Below are 25,849 nucleotides of genomic sequence, written 5' to 3' on the forward strand. Positions count from 1 at the left end.
GGTTGCAGAAGCTGGAGGACGTCCGCATCTTCAACAGGTGGAACGATTAAAAACTTTCGGGCATGTCTTCATTCCTTAGAAGATGCTGATTGAACTTGGTTCGAGAACCATAAGAGCTCCTTGATCGACTGGACTCAATTAAAAATCTAGTTCCTTAAGACCTCTACTACTGTAGTGAAAAGCGGGAGCGGCGCTTTTGCTTGAACCTTGAACGCAGCACCCCATTGAAGGAGTCGTGACCTTTGTTGAAAAAATGAAGCGAAAATTTCGCGATGCGGACCCGGAAATGGCGGAAGAAAAGAAACTGAGATTTCTTATGCGAGGAGCAAGACAAAGCAAGTACTGTTAGCTTGCCTTGTCCGCAACCCCTTAAAACGGTGGCAGAATACGCTCTGAAGCTGCCGCGATGGATAAGGCGCTAGAAATCGGAACGAGGCAGTACTACCTCCCTTTCAACGCGCTGTTCTCGAAGACCGTCGGTGCCGCAACTGCAACCTCCGATACATTGCGCGAACCATCAGATCAGTGGTCAGGCAGGAGCTTGGGAAGGTTTTTCCAACGACGCCATAACTTCAAGTGGCTTACCTGACCGACTTAATCCGAGAAAAATTTCAAAACGTCTGGGAACTTTTTTGCCATTTGAAGTACCCCGCACCTCTACCAGATGTCACGAAGCCAAATACCACGCAGTTGTCTTGAAGGAAAACATGTTTATTGGAGCGACCTTGTGCTCCTTTAGCAACTTTGCGCTGCAGAGCACGAGGTCGCGGGTTCGATTCCCGGCCGCGGAGGTCGGTTTTCTGATGGAGGCGACAAGCAAAAACGCCGGTGTGTACGAGATTTCGTCGCACGGTAAAGATCCCCAGGTGGTCAAAATTAATCCGGAGCCCGCCAATACGGCCAACCTCATCACCTGAGTTGCGTCGGCGCGCTACGCAGTCAATCAATCAATCAATCAATCAATCAATCAATCAATCAATCAATCAATCAATCAATCAATCAATCAATCCCCTAGAACTCAAAAAATACCCAGGCGGCGAAGCAGCAGCCAACAGAGTGAGGTGTGCGGGCGAGCATCGGAAATTCGCATACCGCGGCGTCTGCTATGCGGGATTTTATATTTCGGCGCGAGTGTTTCTCGAACCGTCGATTTAGATCTAGAACATTGTAGATCAAAGAAGGTTATTTCAGTCTAGTGACTTCAGCGCGAAACGCTCTCCATATCAGAATGAGATAACCCGTGTGGCATAAAAATAAAGATGGAACACGCGCTTCGCTTGGGACACAGACTACACAGCCGGGCGCGGCCGGGCTGTAAAAACAAAATATAAGCAAACAAACCCATTGCCTAGCTCGCAGCACTATTATGCAAATAACTGGTTGAATTATTTGCCAGATTCAGCATGGAGAAAAATATATGGGCCTAGTGAAGAAGAACTTTAACGTTAGGAGATGTTATGAAGGTTAGTCGTTTTCCAGAAGGGAAATCTTTGATTATGTAGTCAGCAACTGGTCGGATGGCAGTGCAATGGCACAAGGTGAAATAAACTATGGAAGCCGACCAAAAAAGGTACACTGAAGGCGATATTCGGCACCATTGCTTTTCCGCATTGGTATATTCTTTTATTTGATCAGTTCCGGACATAATGAGGCAACCGACCGGAGTTGGAGAACCGTCTACATACAAAAGATCGGGCGGAAATTTCTTTCCACTTGATTGCTTACCCAGCATTATCATGGTGACAGCGCAAATATTCAACTGCACTGCGCAAGTGCTTATCACTACTTAGGTCCGTGCAAATATGTAATTATATTTACGCTGCCAGGATTTTCTTATGACATAAAAAGGGAAACCGTACAGTCTAAACTAAGACGTTGTGGACGTTACAGCTTCAAGCACGGAAGCCTAATTTAAAATGAATACACCGCCAGAAGTGGACTGTTTCAAGTGGGCTTGCGTGACCACCGCAAGCAGCGTGCATAGAGGGGGTTTATATTTCCGTCATTACGCTCGACTGTGTTACATATGGTGTTTATGATAAGCGATTACGGATGTAGCCGTGATGCTGTCATTTTTTTGTGACGATGTTTGCGTTATCCTATTCAATCTTGTGGTAATTCATGATGGCGTCGTGAGCATATGCTCTCTGTATTTCGGCCACAAGGAAGCAGCTAAATACGGTTCTTCTTATTTTGTGAATCCATTATTTAAACACTGCTGCAGCCTGCGAAAGGTATCTCGTAAAAAACCCCAGTATAACGCTCCTTAGACAAGTGGTCCTTCACTCTAACAAGCTGATGCGGCATCGTTTAGCCCGGAACGTGTTTTAACTGAAAGTCATAGTCCCGCAGGACACGTGCCAAACACCCACTTGGTACTAAAATGGTTCAGGTGCTCGCTCTATCGCGGCCACGGGAAGAGGAGGCGCGCTAAATTATGCCCATCGTATTAGATGCCGTTCCCTTGTGCTGATCAAGTGCCTAAGATTTTCGCAGTTAGCGAGATTGGCCCCTGTCTTTGGCGTCTTAACAACCACCTTCTCGGGCTGCGATTATATTCTTTTGGCACGCTCCAGTGTGGAGCTAACCACAGCCCGTTTGTGGTAGGTAGTCTGCACAGAGCAGAAGTTCAGATTGTGACCTGTGTGTGTATCCTTTTTGGACACGATGAATCTCTGGCTTTGCCGTAAACCGAAGACATCCACAAACGCTGGTTTGACAACAACATCCTTTTCATAGGTTAGCTCAGTGTCACATTCCGGGCCCTTTAGCTGGGCAGGGAAGTTGTTCACCATATCTTTTTGTACAATGCAGAAACAATCGTCGTCGTAGCAGAGGAACACTTTAGTGGAAGGGGCAAAGGAGACTAGTGCCTGCGCTTCCAACGCTTATATGGTTAAGTGTGCCGCCATAAATAAACAGCCGCACCCATAGGAGCACGTGTCCTGTTGTAGCAATGACCCAGCAACGGGCTGTGCATGTCCGGTACATCATTTGGGAATTTTTCCTGCAACGTTTTGTCAGCCTCAAGAGCAGCGGTGCATACGATGACAGCCAGGTCTAACGAAACGCTCCTGAACAGTGACTTCGCATCGAATGACCATAGGAAACCGGCTTCCTCGATCACGCACCTGCGAGTATTCTAGAAAAAATGGAAATAATCGCGAACATGAGTGGTACCTTCATCGACGAGCGGAGGTGAGGGACTTGTCTCTTCAAGGGAGAAGTCCCTTACGTCCCAGTGCGCCCAGTGATTAACAGAGGGCACATTGGGTTGTATGGCTAGTGCGAATCCGGCAGTCAATAAAACGCGGGCATGGATATATTATGGCTGAGCAGTGTGTAGTCGAGTGCTTTGTGGCTCTGAGGAATGGCGTGGAAACATTGGCAGGAGGTTTAGCGATGCTCTTTTTGCCTTGAGCTTTGTATCCTTTTTGAGGCGGGCATGTTCCAACGAAAGCGTATAGACACAATTCTGTCATCCTCTCGAATTCTGGACTTTGTTTTTGAAATCGCTCAACACCACTTGGACTACCAATGAACTTTAAAGGTATGATCAACATACTGCAGAAGGATCAACATTCGGGCAAGGTGGTGCTGGTTAAGTACCTTTGAACGGTAGTACAGAGACACAGAGAGGATGGAACGAACAGTGCAGAAGAACGTGCAGCGTTATCCTGCCATCTTCTTGCTTCTGCCTGTGTATTTACGCTTTCGTAAAAAAGAATTTTATGAGCTCTGTCATGTGGTTAAAACTTGTTCTTCAAACAGTATTTGATCAGTGTGCCATGCTATAAGAAGGCCCAAAATCACTTTTCAATTATAGTATTTGAACTATCATAGAAACTATAGTTTTGGCTTCCTTGCCTCTCGGCGATTACTCCGAAGCGCGCAGTGGCCTTAGATCTAAAAGTTCATTTTTGTATAAAATAAACTGTTTTTGAAAAGCCTCTCCTTCTTGGTACATCACGTAGGTGTACATCCAGATTCGCGCCCTTGGTAGGCAGCGGCCATCCAAATTACACTAGCATCAGATCGCCACTGCACCATTAGACTGGAGTTCCAAATTTCGCTGTTGTTATTTTTGAAACCTGGCACCCTTGTCTGCTGGATAAAGGAGCGATTCCCATTATGCATCTTTACTGTGGAGCCAAAAACAGGCTCTATGTCCAAGGCTTCTATGATCTGGCGTAATGTCTTAGCCTGTCAACTTTTTGCTGCATGTATCGTCATCAAAATTGACTCTCGTTACGATTCTCCGTGTTCATTGCAGGTGTCTTGCAAACGAGTCGTAAACCATATTCAACCATTTGTGTGAAGAGCTGCCATGTAAACTAGATGGCAACATATTATCACGTTACAAAAAACGACGCAGTTTCTTCGAAAAAACTAAAATTTATTGCAGCGAGCTTGTGCTCCGCTATCAACTGAAAAAAATATAGATGCGGTGAAGGAGTAGGCCGCGGAGTTTCCTTGCGAGGATTCATCTTTCGCAATGCATACTTCGGAAACCATCCAAGAAGATCTCGGATGTGACGTCAAATGGGCGCATTCTTGCCTAATGACGACAGGGGAAAAGGCTCCCTGATCACAAAATTTTAGCGTCAAATAACATGAAAAGATAGGAACGCACACTTTCATGGTTTGCGCCATCACCCTCCTCTAAGAAGGCATCCACTCGATGCCAAAATATAATCGCTAGTGCAAAGAAAAAGCCAATCACTGCGTGTAATATTGCTTTCGGCGCACCACGTGAACGACTTCTGGCTGGGGGCCTCTCCGAAGTTTGCTTCCTGCACTGTCCGAGAGGACCTTGTAGATGAGTTGGGTAAGACATCGTTTCCATGTCAAGGTTACAAAATACATTCGCCGGAGTCTCCTATTTCGTCCACTTCTGATCTTATGTCCAAACCCGCACAAGATAACAGGAGTGGTACTCGGCATCTCTTAGTCTGCGGTTGTCGCAACCTGCATTCACCAGCTGCTGTCCTATAATGCCGACGTGAGCAAGCTGGAGGGCACCCTCCGCAAGCTGCAGGTATGCTTGCACATTCGTGTTGAGGTCAGCGTTTCTACATGTGGCAAGAGGTCCTGAGCCACTGTCGGGTGTACACCATACTCAGGCTAAAATGGAGTCACCAGCTTGGCTTTCTTGGAGATGTATTGTACACGAACTTGACCTAAGCGAATTTTTTTTTTCGTATTTTTTTTGTTCAACGCCAGCCTACTTAGCATATCCGCGATCGTCTCCTTCATTCGTTCGCTAGTTCCTTCCTCTGGGAGTTGGAACGCTGTGGTCTCGTATAGTGTCGGACGCGTAGCATGAGATTTGCAGTGAATGACATTTCGCTGAACGGGATCTAGACTTCAGGGGCAGTAGTATGTCTCATCGGCTGAAGTACAGATCCAAAACTCATTGTGAACGAAGTTGATGAAGAATTTTGGATCTGCACTTCAGTGATGACTGCTTCAGTAACGACTTCTTCATAGTGATCACATCTTGGTCAGCCCCCCTGAGGAGAGCGGCGGTCTCTGGGAGGCGGGTCATGTTGCATTGGGCTACAAGAATACACGTTTTCAGCGCACGTGAATTAGGGAGTAGGCCTAGAAGGCCTTTTCCAATTTTCTGAAAGGGCTGCAAGGGCACGGCGATGTGCTGCAGAAGTTCGGTGGGCTATTTCGCTGGCGTTTTGTGTTGCCGGCAGTCGCTGAACCTCCGAAAATACTGGTCGACGTTGGATGTAAAGCGTGACTATTAGTATTTCGTTTCGTTTTTCGTGGGTGTGTGTTCTCGTTTAGGATTCCTGAAGCTACTTCTTAGAGACAGGCTTTCATGATTTTGTCGAGGAGGCCAGGAGGAACGACTAGAAGGTATTGTTGGTCGTTGTATTTGTAAATGGTGACCATGTTTCAATGCGGCACGCGCAGACTCCATCGCCTAAAGCAGCCAGAGCCGTCCTTCAACTCCTAAGTATTTGCCTTGCGTGGAACTGCAAGAGCCCCGGGAACCAATATTTTAGCGGTGATCCATTACTGGATATCCAGGACAGGGGCTGACAAAGCTTGAACGCGTATGAACGTTCAGCAGGCAGGACGATAAAGAAAGTTTCCCGCAAGAATTGTATTTAAAAGAGATATCTCGTACATGGTACCTTTCGAATTTATCTCAAACCTGGTCGACCAGGAACATTTAGTTGCTGACATACTAGGCTGTATCGAAAAAAGAGTTTCTTAGCACCTTTGCCACCGTCGAGCTAAAGGAACGAGCCGACTTTTTGCTGGAAGCATACACATAACACCCCAACAAAGGGGTCATGATGTAATTTGGGGTCACGAGATAAAAAAACAAAATAAACTAGAGATGCTGGTGCGAGAGGAACTGAGATGTGAGAAATGGCCATGTGAGCGATTGGCTACGCAATTGAGCCACCGGGAATGACAGCGACAACAATGATGAGGGGCCGCACGTGGAATGATCACTCGAGCTCGCGAACAAAGACGGCGAGAAGCCAGGGGGAAGTGGGCACGGTTCCGCGGATACTACACCGTGAAACGCCTGGTCCACGTGCTACCTTGAACAACAATATCGCTACCGCCCACAACACTGGTGCGAGAAGCTGTGGCGCTTGTGCGCCGACTTTTCAGGACCTATTTCTGCTGCTGGGCACTGCCGTTTCTGGGTAAGAATTTATATTTGTTTATTTGAACATGCTGTAGTCCCATTGGGGCTATAGCAGCAGTGGGTGTGTGTAAAAAATATCCAATCAGAAAACAAAGGCACAGCAATAGATGAATGAAGACAAAGCAGACTATTTGCCTCGCGGGCAGAGCAGGATGTGGAATGAACACAACCATAAAGAAAAGATACGATGGACAAGATCACATGTATACATATTGAGAGAAAATAATTTTTAATTTATTAATTTAAATAATAATAGTATTGAGAGAAAATATTAAATATCTGTATAAATTTGCGCATACCAAACACAAGTCTGCCGTGCTCTTATCAACATGCACATTGATTTACACATATTTCATCTACACATAATTCGCTCAATTTACGAAGATTGCGCAGAATACACACAAAGTAATAAAAAACATAGATAAGCCTTTTCCAAGTGCTGACAAACATTTCCCTGGTAGAAGGGAACACACACTCCATGGAAATGAATTCCACGTGTAGATGCCGCGAAAAAACTAAACCAATGTGTTGATGCGTGGGTGATAAGAGAAAATGATCAGGAGGTTACTGCTTCGTTTTGTTGAGGGCTTCACCCGAGTTATATACTATGAAGATTACAAGGTTTGCGTAAAGCGAACGACGCGTGTAAAAGATTTTTAAATGCAGAGCATTTATTATCCTCGCCTCTTTCTGCGTCAGACGGCGTCCACAGCTCTGCGTCCGCAGCAGGTGCGTTTCTCCTCCTTCCCTCCTCTCTCTCAACAGCAGCTTGCGCGCGCATGCGTCGTAGTCAGCCCGTTCGCTCCGTCACGGTCTCGGCGTAACAGGTGCGTGATAGCAGCGCGGTGGGGCGTGGAAGGGCGCGCGCTGCTTGCGCATGCGCACTCTCCCCCCCGTACTGCTCTCCTTCTACTGCGCGTGCATAAATGACGCATTCAGCCCTATATACACTCCCGTCTCGCTCTCCTCTCTCTACCCCAAAAACAACACCAACGCAACTACGACCCAACTACCCACCCTAACGCGACTTTACTCTCCTCTCTCTACACCAAACCAACACCAGCGCCACTACGACACAACTACCCACCCTAACGCGACTTTACGCGGCGTTAAAGACCCCCAATGCTCTGCATTTACTCGTGTTCCCCTCGCGGGAAGGCGCGGGAATTTTTTTTATTCTATGTGTCAGCGAGGAGAAAGTGTATTCACAATCATTGACAGCATAGTTATGGTTGGGGAAACGCCGCCGCTGTATCGGCGGCAGAACAACTGTACATCTTTCTTTTGCAATGTGCAGCGTGTTGTAAGGTGAGTATGTACTGTATTTCAAACGTAGAAAAACTGCGCCTGAAAGACAAGGCAAAAAAGGAAGAACAGGTTACGCGCAGACTCCCCTCAAGCTTTATTGAAAAAAAAACGAACATGACTATATACCATCCATTGCATATTCGCAATTTTGTGAGTGCATTTGTAGAGTGCTCGATTGTAGATTGCCGCCACATATAGTGAATCTTAAAATTGTTTGGCTCTTATGAAACACGGATGATTTTATTCATTACTTCTTTCAACCTTTATTGGAAGAAACCAAATTCATAGTGTGCTACTGGGATAGAGACTAAAGACTAAATCGCCTGACGAGGACTCTGTCCCTCTGCAGTTCAACAGCGGTGCGTGTACATTTTACGCAAGCGGTATAGACAGTTTCGGCATCTGTACAGAGGACGTTTGCAAAAAAAAATATCTAAAGCAACTTGTGTAGTAAAGAACATCAAGGAAATAACTACATCCACAATATATACCAGCAAGTTTACAACATAATATAAAGCAGCTGATACACCGGATACCAACAAAAAGAAAAGAAATGCTTACAACTGATCAAATTGTTACGCCTATAGTACAAACATTTCCTCATGACACAATGTACAGCTATTTAAATGTGTACAACGTTTGGCTAAGCACAGTAACGCCATTCACAAAAGTAAAGAAAGAAAACAATCTCACCTAGATCACGTGGAGAAAAAACGGAAGGCAGTATTATTTGGTATAGTAAACACCCAGTGACTGGAATACATTTTTAATATGCGGTTTGAACGCGCACCTAAATAGTGAAATGTATTTTACCATTTGATTGATTAGGTATACGAAGTGTTTGGTGTCGCGTTGTGTGTTTCCCAGAATTTGTCTTGGTATTCGGCATTCTGCTTTTTTTTTGTCGTATTGTGATCTACGTGGTCTACGCCCGGCTGCACAGGCTATTTAGTTGTATGTACTGAAGCAGTTAAAATGGTAGAGCTGGTCTGCTTTTAATAGGTCATGTTTCAACAACGGAGGATATGTCGGAAGACTGGTTGTTTCCAGGATAAGTATCAAAACATCTTAGTTTCTTCAATACCACAATTATTTTATTATAATTGCCGGACGTTGTTGTTCCCCAAAATAATAATACATAACAGAGCTTCGAATAGAACAAAAAGCGGTAATGAATTTTTTTCGCAAAAGCAGAATCCATGTCGTTAACTTGTACAGAATGCCAACAGTTCGAGCCACATCTATCCATACGTGTTCAGCCTGTGCTTTCCATGATAATTCCTCCTGAAACCAAACGCAAAGGCACTTTTGCTCTCTGACCCTTTCAAGGAGCTGGTTGTGGAACATGACTTTAAAAGTGGTGCATAGCGGTTTATTCATTGGGCGAAATACGATATACGCAGTTTTTTGACATTGAATTGTAACCTGTTATTTTTCAGCAAATTTGACAGGCGTTGCATGTAATCGTTAACGCTGCTTTCAAGTGGCGTAAGATAATTGGACGTAAAAAAGTATTAGTGTCATCTGCATGCAATATGAGTTTTATTGAACGGGGTATACAAACAATATCATTTATATATAAAGGAAGAGGAGCGATCCTAAAACCAAGCCCGGTGGGACACCCTGTTTCAACATTATTTCAAAGACATGGTACCATCAACATTCACCATTTCGTAACTGTGATACAAATGGGACCTAATAAGGTTTAGGTCAATTCCACGTACTCCATAAATGAAGAACTTAGTAAGCAGCAGGTCATACTGTATGGAGTCAAAGGTTTCCTAATGTTTAAGAACCGTCCATGCGTGTATTTTCTATTTTGTATGTGAGCTAACATTTAGCCCTTGATAAGAAGTAACACCTGCTCCGTCACACCCCCTGTTCGAAAGCCATATTGCCTGTCTTTTATTATACCATATATATCAAAGAAAGAAACGAGTCTGTTCAAAATAACACCCTCAAAATTTTTAGAAAGCTTGGTTAGCACTGAGATATGGCGGTGATTTGATGTGCTTTCTGGATCAGCGCTCATAAATAAAGGAGTGGCTGTTGCAACTTTACCTTTTTGGGGAAGACACCAGTGCTGAAGTTAAGGCTTATTACATATGGGAGAACTTAAGAGATAAACGACGCGAGTGACTTTATTTCGGACGGCCCGGTGTCATCAATTCCGGCTGTAACGTTTATTTTCAGCTTTCTTATCAAAGATTCTACCTCCATGAAATCAGTAGGCCATAAAAAATGACTCGTAAATACATGTGGCAGATGTCGCAGTTTCAGCATAATCGCTATCATTCCAGCTGTTATGCAAAAGTTCACAGAATGTGCATTTATTGCATCAGCTACGCCTCCCCACATACGGTCTTACCATCTTGTGTAATTGTGGTCATTTTGGGATATTTTTTTTTGTTTTCCGGGAAAGCGTTATAACCTCGTCCCACACCTTTCTGGGGTGTTTCCCTGTATATGTTCAAACTTACTGCACAAAAATTGTTCCCTCGCTTTCTTAAGATGTGATATCAACATATTACAATATTCTTTTTATATTTTGTGAACAATTCAGCATCGCGCTTTTTTTTGCACTCATAGGGTAATCTCCTAAAAAATAATCAGACTTAGGCCAATATTATGTACCATTTTCCGGTAGCGGACAAAATTTGGTACCCAATTTTACCTAATGATAATGATTTCCCGACTACTTGTTACCACTTTCTAACTGGTTATTCTAGTTGAAGAGATTCAAGGTGTGACGGCTTGAAACGCGCCTTGTCATGTTAGAAGACAAACCTGCTTGTACTTGTGCATTTAATATTGCAGACTAAGATGGTGCCGTTTTAGATTTGACAATGGAATATTTCATCCCCGCCGAACCCTAGGGTGTGTGCGACTGTTTCCCGAAGCGTCGTTATTAGCGAAACGTGAGTGAATCTACGTACTTCTGAGAAGCAGTGTGTGGCAGACACAAAACAAGTTATATTTGCTCGAGCTCTCTGTTCCCACAGAACTAAGTCTGTGTAGGACTCGTATTAAATTCCTGCAATCATTTTGAGCCTAAATACTGACGCAACCAAATTAACAATTCTGCATCCTGTTTATTTCATGTTCGTGAATGGCGACGAATATTTCAAGAGCTTAAGTACGATTGGGTAGAACTCAGTGAAGGTGTTCGGTTGTTTAAGCCTTGGATTCTACCCGACTACGCCGCAGAAACCTGATGGCGAGCCTGGAACCGTTGGAAGGCATCCATGGCCAGGGCAGCAGGAAGGATGCAGAGTTGTGCACTGAAACAAAATAACGATTACTGAAGACAGACACTTCGGACGTGAATGACTACCCTCCCCGCAATAAACGCAGGGAGCTCAAGTGACGTCATTGAAATAATTGTCCTAAATGCCAGCTATTCCTACTAGGTTCTTTTTACTTTGGTCACTGTTTCGACTAGAACACATCAGAGGTGCTTCGCGCTGAATAGGCAAACAGATGCAAGATAACAGTGCCCACTCAGTTTTTATGCAGAACTTTCTGCTCTGAATCTACGGCGACTGGTCTTATAAGTCCTAAGTGCAGCGTAGACTCCGATATAGAATTTTAGTGTATGGTTCAATCGCACCAACCAGAAAACACATATTAGACAAGTTATTAGATAGAATTTCTCGTAATATACAATTTGGTATATCGAACACACGGGCAAAAATATACACTGCCGGCGTGGCCACTGTCCCAAATTTGTTTGGTGAAGTTTGGGATTTTCTGGAAGTTTGCACCCAATGTCAAATTGGCAAAAGCCTTAAGTACAAGAAAACTGACGTTCATGCATTGCATTGTATACTAAATGTGTTAACCGGTGCCTAGAATTACATGTTTTGTTTTTCTTCATTCAGTTGGCCGATAACGTACAAAAGCGTATTTGTTTGATGGATAATGAGGTTTACCTCCCAGAGGCTACACAGGCCGCAATGTGGAGGCCCCCAAAGTAATTTTGACCATTTATCGAATTATTACGTGTGCTGAAACCAGAAGCACAAGGGCTTTTTCCCTTTCCATCTTTATCAGGAAAGCAGCCAACACGGCCGAGAATTGCGCAGGAATTTTTCTGCTCAGCACCACGGTAGAACAGAAAAAGTGTTGTTCACATAACAAGGCGGTAGCTTAAAGAAATACGGGCACATTATGTTGAGTAATTGCGTGTGAATGACTGGTTTATGAGTAGTGTGATTTCTTTCCGACAATTCCTTTTTGTCAATTCCTTTTTGTCAATATACTACTTTCAAAAGTTCCTTGAAACAGCTGTAGCTAGACTTTACTCCCTCATTCAATAATAGCTCAATAAATTATTCGTTAACTGCAAAGGTAGACGTTGCGAAATTTCTCGAATGCAATTATGAATATATGTACAGTTATGTGTGTCTGACGTTTGCTTTTCTTCCTGATAAAAGACATGCTTCTTGTATTGTAACACGTGAACGAGCATCCTGAGTCTATTGTGACCCGCGTACAAGCGGTTTGCGCTTCTACGGATAGAGAATATACCGGGTAAATATTGTATGTATGTATGTATGTATGTATGTATGTATGTATGCATGTATGTATGTATGTATGTATGTATGTATGTATGTATGTATGTATGTATGTACGTACGTACGTACGTACGTAAGTACGTAGGCATGTACGTATGTATGTATGTATATGTAAGTATGCAAGTATGTATGTATGTATATATGCATAAACAAATCTTAACTTCTACACTATTTCACATACACATCACAAAACTTGTATTCGTGTGTATCAGATTTGAACTCTTGAAAGGATTAATTTCTCACCGGAGTTCCGACACACGCTAGTGCAACCGCCATTTGTGCCAGGATCACAATGGCCATCACAACATGGAATTGGGAAATCTGTTTCAAAAGAGAAGTAAGTTACGTTATTTGCAGGATTATATTCACTACTTCTTCCATTTGGCAAAGTTTAGAAAATTGATCCGCTAACCTGAGGATTTAGGCACCCACACTTTTAACAAAAAGTAATCACTTATCTAGTAATCAGTTACCAGTTGCCTGCAGTTACCTTGTTTTGCTCTGTGGCATGTGGCATTTCAAAGCCATTGCAGTCGTGCGACAAAACATGCGGTTTTTTGCGTTTCGAAACATATCAAATATACGTTTTGGGTAGTTGTCACCTTCCGTAATAATTTTTTTTAAGTTTGAGGGGGTTGTTGCGCACGCCAGACGTAGTTTAAATGATCAGCATTCCGGTTTTTTTCAAATACATGAAAAAGTATAAAACAAAGTGTTTTAAAAAGTCTCAGATTTCCCGTACTGTGCTCGTCACCCACATCCCATTTTTGTCAACGATAATACCTTCACCTTGAGCGGTGTGTTGGCCCAGATACAAATAGCGAAAATTAGAAACAGCTCCAGTTAAAACAGGAATTGTGCAACTTTCCCGTACAAATGAGGTGCCAAGGAAATACATGAGGTAACACCTTGCAAAGCGCATGCGCATAATAGTTCAAGTTAAAAACGACCCAGATATTCAGATATTCCTGTTTCAAGGATCAAAATGTTGAAAATATATTCCCCCAATCTGAGTTTGATTTTCGGTTGACTGAACTGTTCAGCTGGTTTCCTGGGTGTAAGTAGAAGATTTTGCTTTTCACTTTCACAGCTGGCTTATCATGAATTCAGACGGCAATTAGGAGATCGACAAAAGCTCGGTCCCCAGATGTCGCCGACGAAGTCAACGGAATAGGAAGTGCACGAAGCGGAACTGAGACGTTTGAAACAATGATTTCATCTCGACCAGTCCATCCCTACTGAGTAAGTCTACCACTTTTTCAATTTTATTGCTTAATTAAATAGCCGCAACTTGCAAGCACTGGCAATTCTATCCCTCCCTCTCAAAGGCACCAACCACTTTTTTAAGGTGAAAACAAAATCTTAGCGGCCTTCTTGTGAAGCGTTTTGTAAATTCATGGCAAAGTAATGCAGACTTTGCTTACTTCGTTGGTACCTTCAGTTGAGCCCAGGAAAATCACCCTACAAAAGAAATTCAAAAGAGCTCCTAATGGCGCCTAGAAGAATCACCAACTTCCTATGTATTCTTCTTCTCTCCTTGGATCCAATTTGCATATTTTTGTTTCGTTGCTTTCGCCCAACCCTTATCGCACCATTGTTAAAAGTCGATTTAAATATTGTTTTCATAGCAAGGCGGCATTAACCAGAATGGTTAAATTCATTATGAGACAAATCCAAACACATCATACCAATATTACTCAAATTTACCGCATAATTTTTAATTACTTGAGGACATTACTTCCCCTAGGTGACATTTAAAACATATCATACAATAGCTTTCAACGCGTTGCATTTGAGCCCGGTTACAAAGTTCCATCTTTTGCTGAAATTCTCTTTATGCAGATCTGGCTCATTTCGGAAAAAAAGGCTAGTTAACTAAATCATCATCATCTTTACCAGCCTATCTACTCCCCCTGTAGGGCAAAGGCCTCTCCCATTATTCTCTTATTACCCCAGTCCTCTGCTAACTCCGACGATATTATCCCCTTAAACTTCTTGATCTCATCTGCCCATCTAACGTTCTGCCTCCCCCTGCAACGCTAGCCTTCTCTAGGAATCCACCTTGCTACCTTTAATGACCAATGGTTATCTTGCCCTGGCAATACATGCCCTGCCCACGTGCATTTCTTCTTCTTAATGTCTGCTAATATGTCTTTAACAAAAGTTCGTTCTCAGACCAACTCCGCTCTCTACTTGTCCCTTAATGTTACACCTATCATCTTCCGTTCCGTTGCGCGCTGAGTCGTCCTCAGTTTACGTTGAACATTCTTAGTGACCCTCCAAGTTTCTGCTCCGTAGGTGAGTAATGGTAAGATGGTGCAGTCATACACTTTCTTTTTAAGGGACAACGGCAGGCTGCCATTTCTTAACTGAGAATGCCTGCCGAATGCACCCCTCCACATTATTGTCCTTCGAATTATTTCTGTCTCGTGGTTTGGATCCGGAGTCACAATTTCACCAATGTAGATATATTCGCTTACTACTTCCACGTCGTCGCCACGTATCTCAATCCGCTGTGCTGTCCCGAGGTTATTTATCGTTACTTAGGTTTTCGGCATATTATTTTCGGGCCCATGGTTCTACTCTGTTTCTCCAGTGGTGTAAGCATGCCTTGCAATTCGTCCCCCGAGTTACTTAATAAGGCAACGTCGTCAGCAAATCTCAGGTTACTGAGGTATTCTCCATTACCGCTTACTCCCACCTGTTCCCAATTCTATGTTCCGAATACTTCTTGTAAACATGCTGTGAATAACATTGGGGAGATTGTGTCTCCTTGTCGGACGCCCTACCTTATAGGTATTTTATTGCTCTCCTTATGGAGGACGACGGCAGCTGTGGACCCATTGTGGTTATCCTATAGTATTGTTACATAACGCTCATTTTAAAGTCCGGTTCCGTAATGCCTCAATGACTGCTGAGGTTCCGCCCGAGTCAATGATTTCTCATATTCTATGAAGACTATATATCGTGGTTTAGTATACTAAGCATGCTTTTCTATCACCTGATTGATCGTGTGAATATGGTCCATTGTTGCATAGCCTTTACGGAACCCTGCTTGTTCTTTTGGTTGACTGAGATTTATGGTTGCAGATATTCTGTTAGCGATTACCTTGGTAAGGGCCTTGTAGACGACTGACAGTAAGCTGATCGGCCTGTGATTTTTCAAGTTCTTCATGTCACCTTTCTTATGGATTGGTATTTTGTTCGCGTTGTTCAAAGATTCCGGTACACTTGCGGTAATTAGGCATTGCGGGTACAGGTTTACCAGTTTTTCAAGTACAATTTTACCGCCATCCTTCAAGAGGTCTGCTGTTATCTGATCCCCACCAGGAGCTTTGCCCCCTTTCATTTTTTTCAAAGCCTTCCTTACTTATTTTGTCGTTACTGGTGGGATGTCTATCTCCTCTGAGCTACTTTCTCGTACGGCATTAATCTGAATATCCCGGCTACTGCACAGATCCCTATAGAACTCCTCGGCTACTTTAACTATTTAATCCCAACTTGTGATCACATATCCTTGCTTGTCTTTAAGTGCATACATCTGATTTCTCTCCACGCCAAGACGCCTCTTCTCTGTTCTCAGGCTACCTCCGTTCTTTACAGCGTATTCAATCCTCTCCATCTTATACTTCCGTAAATCAGCTATCTTATGCTTATTGATTAATTTCGAAAGCTGTGCTATAGTTCTATTCTGTCAGCCTGGGAACGTTTACCAGTATCCTGTTTAGCCATCGTTCCGCAAACTTCTACTGCACTTTCTCATATAATAAGTGTAATGTGGTCGCCGGCTTCCTGTATTGTAAAACTCTGCTTCCTCGGTTAGAGCTGAATATCGGTTCCGCAGCGCGATCCTGAATTCTTCTACTGTACGTCTTACTGTGAGCTCATTAATCGGCTTCTTTCGTAGTAGCTTGTTACGGTGCCTCCTCAAATGTAGCCTAATTCCAGATCTTACCATCAGGTGGTCACTACACTTTACCCTTCCGAGCACTTCTACATCCTGTACGACGCCAGGGTTATCGCATATTATCAAGTCTATTTCATTTTTATGCTCCCCATTCGGGCTCCTCCACGTCCACTTCCGGCTCTCCCGTTTGCAGCAGGAAGTATTCATAATATCAAATTATTCCGTTCTGCATAATCAACTAGTGGGTCCCCCCGGGTATTTCTACAGCCCAAACCGTAGTTCCCAACTGCCTTGTCTCCAGCATCATTCTTGCCTATTTAGCATTGACGTCCTCCATAACTACGGTATACTGTGTTTTTACTTTTGCCATTGCCGATTCAACATCTTCATAGAAGCGTTCCACTACCTGGTAGTCGTGGCTGTACGTGTTTGTGCAGCCCTCTACCACCTTGAGTTTGTACCTCTTATTCAGCCTAATCACAAGAATGGCTACCCTTTCGTTGACGCTGTATTACTCTTGTATGTTGCCAGCTATGCTTTTATTGACTATAAATCCCTTTCCCAGTTCTCTTTTGTCCACTACACCACGGTAACCCAGGACGTGTCCTTTTTTCAGTACCGGAAAGGCTTCACCTGTCATCCTAACCTCGCTAAGCCCTATGAGATCCCATTTAATGCCCTTTAATTCTTCTAGCAAGACCTCTACACTCGCTTCGCTAGATAACGTTCTGGTGTTAAGCATTGCCAGGTTCAGATTCCACTGGCTGCCTGTCCGGGTCCAGGAATTCTTATCTGCCTGTGCTGCGCCACAGGTCTGACAGCCGCCGTGGTCATTTGCTTCACAGCCACAGGAGACTGAGGGCCGTGGGTTAATTGTCCTATTCATGGGAGGTTGTGACCGTTACTACACCAGGGTGGCCAATCCTGCTCTGGTTATGGAGTGCGTTACGGGCAATGGTCGCCGGGGTCAGGCGGAACCCGAAGCCCCATTCTACAATTTCATCAATACGCGGATTTTTTAAAATTATCTGGTAGTTGTCTGGAACCGGGATTCGAACGACGGTCCTTCTGCATGCAAGGCGGATGCTCTACCTCTACGCCACCACAACACAGATTAACTAAATCTGCCCCAGAAATAAAGCACGTTTTATATTCCTTTTAAGATTGCCGATCTGCCGTTTTAATTTTCTAGTGCCTCGTTTTTCGCCGCACATGCGTTTATTGCGCACACCTAATTCATCTTAATACAAGAAAACGTGTTAGAAAGAAGCTCATTAACCGCTTATGCCAATCAGTAGAGATATATTTTCATGCTTCGTAAGTTAAGTTTTATGAGCATGTTTTTAAAAAAAGGCACCGAAGGTTATATACTGGAGTAGTGACATAAGCAATGTAGCTGTTTCAATGGCCATCGCCGTCTAATTTTAATGTCTGTTATGGTATGGTGCGATAAAGCGGAAATCCATCGCTGCATCCTTATAGTTGTTTGCTAGAGCAATAATTCTACCATGGTACAAAAGCTGCTCCCATGTCTAGCGTCTTCTGAAGAATTCTCTTTGAATAGAGATGGTTATTTGAATACATTGAGTTTTTTGCTCCCACTGGTAATCCTACGTTTCTCAGGGCCAATACCGCAACATTATACATGTTTTGTGTGAGCCAAAAATAAATTTATTACGCTGAAATTCGTTTACCGTCATGTGTGGAATGTCAAGTCGAGGCAGTGTGGCCCCACTGCATTAAAATCCAGAAAAATAAGGAGGCAACAACATTGCTCGCAACGGGCATCACGCATTTCAAGCTAAGACACACTTGAATTTCTTTTCAGTTACGGGACGTTTCAACCGAATCCGGGTAGCGGTGCTGGCATTGGCAAACTTAGTGCTGCAATACTTTGTATCAGCCACGACTCAAGGGCACGCCTTTCACACTTACGCTGTACTAACAATTTCTTTATAGAAAGAAATGTATATGCGGCGTGCAAAGGAATCAGTTTGCGGAAAAGGCGAGGACGAAAATATAGAAGCAAGACGACCGCACGCGGTTGCAGTAGAGGAACACAGCCTATTGCATTACGAGCCCCCGCTCAAAACGGTTCTTGTACATTGCAGCTGTAGGAGAACCATTACAACTGGCGATTTTTCTTGCAACGAGTGTGAACGTAACTCAATGAATGTAACGTCGTGAACGAAAACACAGAAGCATGGAAAAATTGGGGCCCGCCAAAACATCTTACCAGATTGAAAAACGCCATGTCGTATTCCGGAAATTGTGTTCTAAAAGAAAAGTGAGAGAACAAGTACACCCCAATTAAAAGCTTTTGGCTGGGAATACAAAGAACGCGCCCCAACTCCGAGCTTCAGAAAAATTGTTAAAATCATATTGCCTGTTTTTAATTTAAAAGTTTTGAATTCGTTGTCCGGTATCATATTTTGCTAATCATTGCTTCAAAAGCTAACCCGAAAACGAGCACGAGCTAAATAATTCACTAATGCATTTCAGCACTGGTGACAAGCTGGTGACAGCGCAGCTCACTGGTTGCATGCACCGGTGACGTTCATTAACAGGCGAATTACAAAAGGCTCTACGAATTTGAAAATTCTGCTTTGAGTAGCAGAAACCTTAGAGAGCCTTGGGTTTTTTTTTTAAAACGCTGACCTGACCAGTAAGACTAAAAAACGCCTGCCAAATGCCAGAGTGGTGTCCGACCTAAATATGAATGCCCGTTGAGCTAGCTCTACACCAGTATCCTTTAACTACCTCAGGTTACCCAAAACCGAAAACGATACTCCAGACTCTGCTTACCACAATTCGGGGTCTGTGGCTTGAAAGGATTGCGCTTGGGTGGGCTGAGCTTGAACAAATGTCGCTGACAGGTTTCTGCGGGCTGGTTTTTAAAGCAAACACAGCCAATGAAATGCTGGGATCCTCGGCAGATGTTTTCACGCATGCATCCTGTGTCGCTGCCGAATCAGCACCTGCCGGACCGACATATCTCCCGCATTTCTTATTTCTTTGTGATCTGGGTGCTTCGTTTTTTTCCGAGCTACCAAATCCAATTTAATGTCCGATACTACCTGGCAACCAGCCAAGAGTAGAGGCCACAGAACGAAAACAATTTATAAAATCAAGTTTTGTTCTGTAGTATTTAAAGATGAGGGCTTTTGCTCCATCAAAACCGGTTTTTGACGACAGCGAACGATGTATGGAGTTCACAGACATATTCAGCGCCTGCGGAAATACACTTCTGCAGGAATGATAGTCGGTTAACGTTTCCGCCCCACTGGGGCCAAAAATGCAAGGTTGATATAAAAAAACTCTAAAAAATAAAAATGTTTAAAACTATTCTTTGCATTTCTGAAACCAGGAGGAAGAAAATTGCATTATCTTTTCTTGAAATAAGAATTTACTCTCTACTGTTTTCTTAAAAGCAGAGAACAGTGTGCTGGTGAATGACGCACATGCTAGGGTATTTTCCAAGAACCACTTTGAGCACTACCTTTCTCGAAGCAGCATTGAAATCGTTTGTTGGATATCGCAAAAAAATTTAAAATACTTACCGGGGTAAATATTCGCTTCCTAAACAATCAGGTAGGAACGAAGAAATTTTAAACCGGTATTCGTACTAATGTTAGGCAGTCGTTTTTTTAAAAAAAAGGTTTCATTGTGCAGCGAGGTTATCAATGCGATGTGTATGCAAACACACTGAATAGTCGTTAGACATGCACTCCCTTTAATAAATCACGGTGACTGAGTAGCAATAGTAAAGGAACCCAACAAGACAGTAAGCACTGGATCAATAACTACGAACAAAAAATATTTCCAAAGCCATCGGCGAAAGGAAATTGAGCTGTTAGCCATGACAAGCTGTGTCCGGACTAATTAGAGTAATCGAGAAAAACAAGATTGATAGTCTATCGCGTACCGAGCATTAGACTTCTTATACCATGTAAAAACAACCAAAAACCCCTTTAATAGAAACTGTGCTACAGTTTTTGCAAAAAGACCACAGAACCCGTCGAACAGTCCCACCGAACATGAGGTGTTTATTGACACATACACCAAAGCATAGAAGAAGAAGCTTGTGCGTGCGTTCAGACTACTTTGGTGGGTAACCTGCTGTCCGATCTCTGCGTAGGTATGTTCCTGATTTGAAGCTACAAACCAGAATACATTTTCTAACATCCTCCCGCCGGCGAAAAGAGGAGCATTAACTCGAAGCTTCCAGGCGATACAGATGTTGCACTGCACGTCGAATACGAGATCCGTCCGACTTCTTGAGAAGACAAAGACGAACTCTGTTGTCAGAGCCCGGAAAAGTCTTTTCGATCACCGCCAGATCCCAATGTGACCTTGGTGTTTTCTCGTTCACAATGAGGACGACATCTCGAACTTTAGCGTCGCTTGACGATGCATTATGTACAGTGTGGGCGGATGGCAGCTGCATTATGTATTCTCTACGCCAACTACTCCAAAAGGCATCTAGTAACCCTCTACGTCGTCGCCAGCGTCCCCGAAATTCTTCTTCTGCTGACTTCTGGATCTCTAAGATTCCACCTTCTGGTACTAACCGCAGTCTTCTGCCGATCAAAAATTGTGCGGGAGTTAAGGGTTCCCCCTCTAGGGATGCTGAAAGGGTAGTCAGTGGCCGCGAGTTTACAATGGCTTCAACTTCTATAAGTAAAGTGTACAGTTCATCATAGCCAAAAAAATTAGCTTTTAAAACTTTTCTCCGTGATTTCTTGATCGTTCTTATAAGTCTTTCCCAAAATCCGCCCCACCAGGCGGCTCGTTCGGATATGAATTTCCAGTGGATTTGGTTTTCCCTAAAGTACTTCAATGTTCCCTTATCTCGTATCGTCCTCCAAATAGTTTTCAAATCTTTCGAAGCTATTTTGAAAGTGAGGTTGTTGTCTGAGTACACTGTCTTGCATATTCCTCTCCTGGCTCAAAAACGACGGAATGCATTTAAAAAGTCTTGCGTGCTGAGACTTCGCACAAGCTCGAGGTGTATTGCTCGCACGACGGCACAAGTGAAGATGACAATGTAACATTTCTTGGCGCCGTCTCCTTCTCGATGGTACAATGGTCCAGTAAAGTCAACTCCAATGATACTGAACGGTTCGCATTTGGTGACTATTCCTTGGGAGAGGGATGAATGGCTCGCTCATTGCCTTCGATGAATGTCTCTTGCATGTAATGCACTGACTGACAACTCTTTTAACCATTTGACGACCTCTGATGACCCAATATCGCTCACGTAACTGCACCAACGTATCTCAAACGCCGGCGTGAAAAAGTCGCCTGTGCTCGTTTTCAATTATTAATCTTGTAAATTCGTCGTCTGGAGGAAGTACGATTGGGTGTGCTCTGGTCGTCAAGTCAGAATTCTGTAGCCGTCCTCCCACTCTAATCAAACGATCCTCATCACGGTAGGGCAAAAATGTGCTGATCACTGGATTGATCAAATATTGAGGTTAAAATACCCGTTCTTAAGCTTTGTAAATCCAAAATTTCTTGGCGCTTTCAGTTTCGCAAGTGATTAGGGGTCCAGTTATTTTTCCGCGAGGGTTACGAGAATTGTGGACAAACCGCATTATCCAAGCCGTGATGTTCAAGACCTTTGTCGTGTTGTTGATCCTTGCTAGGTCAAAAAGCTCGGAACTATTCCTTTCCCTTACGGGTAAAACTTCTGTCCATTCTTCTCTGGTTTTCGCATACGGTTCGCCGCGAAATGTTCTTTTTGGCCATTTGTCGGTTCCTTTGAGCAGCCAGTCAGGTCCTTCCCACCAAAGTTTGCTTTCTTGCAATTTCTTAGCCGATATTGCCGATTTCTTTGCCGATATAGCCGATATTTCCGATTTCGGCAATTTCTTAGCCGATTTCTTAGCCGATAGTGTAACACATCATTCAGTGACAGTTTTGCAGGTGAACTAGATGACGCGTCAAAGTCAATTCGAGCCTTGGTTGTTTTCCTGTCGTTGCGGATGACTGCTCGGTGCGGCAGGTAGTAGACTGGACCGGCTGCTTCTTGTGTCGTTGCGGGTTCAGCGAAGTTGTTCTCAACATATTCGCGTATCGTCGCATCGTACCGAATGAGAAGCTCTTCGTTTTTCTGAAGACGTCGCGTGAGCTTGGCAAGCCGATCTTTTGCTTCCTTTACATTGCAATCAAGCTCCGGAGCGTTATCATTTCAGGGAAGACAAACCTCGTACTCTTCATCCTTTCTCCTTATTTTTCTTCTGAGAACTGGATCCTCGACAGATTCTTCATCCTCATGGTTAAGGATACCCATGTGCTCAACCTCCCAAAAGGCTTGGAGCTGTTGAGACAGTTTTTCGTTGTCGTCACTGAAATTCTGGGCCAATATCTTCATGACGCTAGTGGAAAACGTTCCTCGGATATTCTGCGTGCTTTTTACCGGGCCCTGTAGCGTCCACCCGAAGGACGTCATAACGGCAGTTAAGCCTTTTGTAAGCCACCGAATTTTTCCAGTTGTGACTTTCCAGTAATAGTCGCATCCTATAAGTACCCGAATAGTGTCATCTGTTGGAGCACCAGCATCATCGGCGAGGCGAAGATCCCGAACGTCCTCTCTCACGCAAGAAGTAGGAACTGAGAACAGAGTTCCACTGCATATTGTTGGTACCTCGAGGGCTTCGATCAGAATGGCTTTGTTGTCGTGACGGCTTGTAATCCACAGCTCCACGCGTCGTAGAGTCTGCTTAGATGGGCCCATCGCTCCGAACGTTTGCACATTCAGAGTCTCCTTTCCGACTTCCTTGCAGCTAAGGTTCTTGGCTGTGTCTTCCGTGACGAGCGTTCATTGACTACCACCGTCCAGAAGGCAGCGGACAAGTCACGGCTGAGTGGAGCCACGTGCCCAAATTTTAGCTATTTGTAGAAGAATAGTATCTTCGGCCTGAGTCACAGCTCTGGTCACTTGAATTCCTCTCGTGACAAACTGCCTCTGAGTGACAATTGCCGAAGGAGCAGCGTCTTTGGAGTCGCAGAGGAACGTGAAGTGTCGGCCTTGGCAGTTCTGACAACGCAGAAATCTCGAGTTCCGACAGTCCTCGGCTCAGTAGAATTTTTTGCAACACTTAAAGCATCGGCCGCTTCGCTTGAGTATGTTCTTCTTTTCCTCAAGGGTTAACGTTTTATCACACGCAGTAAAGGAGTGTTCTGCAGAACTGCAGAAATAACACGGTTCTTTGTCCGATCCGGAAGTTGGAGTAAAGGTGGCTGCTGAAGGTACATAGTGGCTTCGCGCTTTGTCGTGGAGTTTTTTGAGGACTGTTAGCCCGTCCGATGCGATTCTATGGCCTCCTCCCTGATGCGAACTTCCTTCTTCAGGAAGTCTAGAAGCGCTGAAAATGTGCTATGAGTGTCAGCTCCCTCAGGCTTCACTTGACAGTACCGAAGTACAAGCTCGTGAGGTAGCCGCTTCTCGATAGCCACCCTGAACAGAGCACTGTACTGCTCCTGCTTCACCCCTAGTGCTTCAAGACTCCTGACGTTCTTTACCACTTCGTCGTAAAGATGTCGCAGTGCCCCAACGTTTTGCGCTGAATCAACAGCCTGAAGTTGTAGAAGGCGAGTCATGTGGTCGTTAATCGCAAGGTCCTTCCGTCGAAAGCGTTCCTCAAGTAGATCTATAGCTATCTGGTAGTTGCTTTTTGTCAGAGAAAGTCCACTGATCGTATCCTGTGCTGTACCAACAAGGTAGCCTTTGAGAAATTTAAACTTGTCAATGGTCGACAGCTGCGAGTTCCGGTGTATGGTGGCCTCATACTGGTCCCAAAAGGAACGCCAGCCTTGAATGGTTCGATTAAATTTGCCTAGTTCCATTCGAGGGAGCTTAATAGAAGCGCTTGAGTGCACACGAACTGCGCTCGATGGCTCTACGTTGTTCATTGGGCCGTGTGATACTTGTGGGCGCTGAATTTCTTCTATTCTTCGGGATAGCTTGGATTTCGCCACACATATCGAAACGTAATACCCTTCCGCAGCTTTCCACTCTTGTTCTAAATTCTGCTCATCAATGGTGTCTTCAATTTGTTTGTTTATGTCTTGAAGTGCTGATTCTTTCATCACAAGAACATTCAAAAGGTCCTGCAGCTCACCGATAGAAGTAGTCTGGGAGTCCAACAAAGCGTTGCTGTCAATAATGGTCTTCGTCACGCCAGCTCGAAGGGTGGCACGCTAGCGCTTGTGTCGATCCATTCTGTGGAGGGCTTTGGCGTGGAATCGACTCCGCCTAATCAGGAACGGCGTAGCACACCACTGCGTTGAGGCGGAGGCGGCGTGAGGCTCGAGGGCAGCGAGAAGCGTCGGTTCGGGACTAAACACATTGTAGAAGCGCTGTTTGTTGCTTCAGAAGTGCAGGCTGCTTCTTCAGTGGTCTTCAGGAGAGGTTTCGTTGAGTCTTCAGGCGGATTTCGGCACCAAACTTCTGCGAAAAGACCAGGGTCCAGAACCCGTCGAACAGTCCCTTCGAACATGAGGTGTTTGTTGACACATATCCCAAACCACAGAAGAAGTTTGTGCGTGCGTTCAGAACCTGCTGTCCAATCTCTGCGTAGGTATGTTCCTGATTTGAAGCTACGAACCAGAATACATTCTCTAACAACAGTATCGATAATGACGACATTGTGGCGAGCGGCAATCGAAGCAATTGTTTATAAAGAAGTATAAGAGGCGGAGCCCCCTAGTAGTTCTTGTGGTTGGCGCCTAATGTGGTCATCGTATTCTTCATCTCATGTGCTCCCGCTAATAAAACACCGGGAAACTGCAAGACCATTTTGTAGCGCCTACTAAATATACCGGGTCTCTGATTTACGCTTCGCGCTTGAAGGCTTTGTAGCGCGTACTAAAAACACCGAGGCACTGGTTTGCGACTGGCGCTGGAACGATTCGTAAAGATTACTATGAAAACACTGCGAAACTCCTTTACGCCTCGCGCTAGAACGCTTTGTGCTTCAGGACACCAGGCTTTCATTTCAGCAAAGCTGTATATCTCTACCTCCAACGGTTTCATTTCCAGTGGCAAAATGCGAAAGGACCAAGAAAACGCTGATACACTGACTGCTTCGCCCCTCAGGTTTAACATTAGTGCAAATAGCCCAAGCAGTTTTTTTTAAGATGACGCGGCAGATCGTCTTCACCCTTAAACTATATTGCAATAAACAAGCGACCATGGCTCACTTTTTCTTCCTATGTTCCCCTAAATATTGCAGTGTTTTGTTCAGCGTTCTGTGCAGCGTTCATAATATTCCCATAATACTATTGACCAAGATAAAGGTAAGAAATATTTGTATCGTCTAAAAACGTACGTAGAGTACAGCTTTTTAAACTGAAATACGCATGAGAAGA

At 44.1% G+C, this 25,849-nt stretch overlaps 1 long non-coding RNA gene across 1 annotated transcript; it reads right to left on the reverse strand.

Annotated features, from left to right (window-relative positions):
• Positions 1 to 11,078: 11,078 nt before the first annotated feature.
• LOC144157667 (uncharacterized) lies at positions 11,079 to 19,357 on the reverse strand. Its single transcript, XR_013319813.1, has 4 exons — positions 19,280 to 19,357; positions 18,711 to 18,750; positions 12,811 to 12,888; positions 11,079 to 11,271 (listed from the first exon to the last, which is right to left on the reverse strand). It is a non-coding gene; the product is annotated as an uncharacterized LOC144157667 (long non-coding RNA).
• Between the last annotated feature and the right edge of the window lie 6,492 nt (positions 19,358 to 25,849).

Source organism: Haemaphysalis longicornis, unplaced genomic scaffold, assembly GCF_048455015.1.
Source record: "Haemaphysalis longicornis isolate Haplotype H1 unplaced genomic scaffold, Haemaphysalis longicornis Haplotype H1 scaffold_10, whole genome shotgun sequence".
NCBI classification, from domain to species: Eukaryota; Metazoa; Arthropoda; class Arachnida; order Ixodida; family Ixodidae; genus Haemaphysalis; species Haemaphysalis longicornis.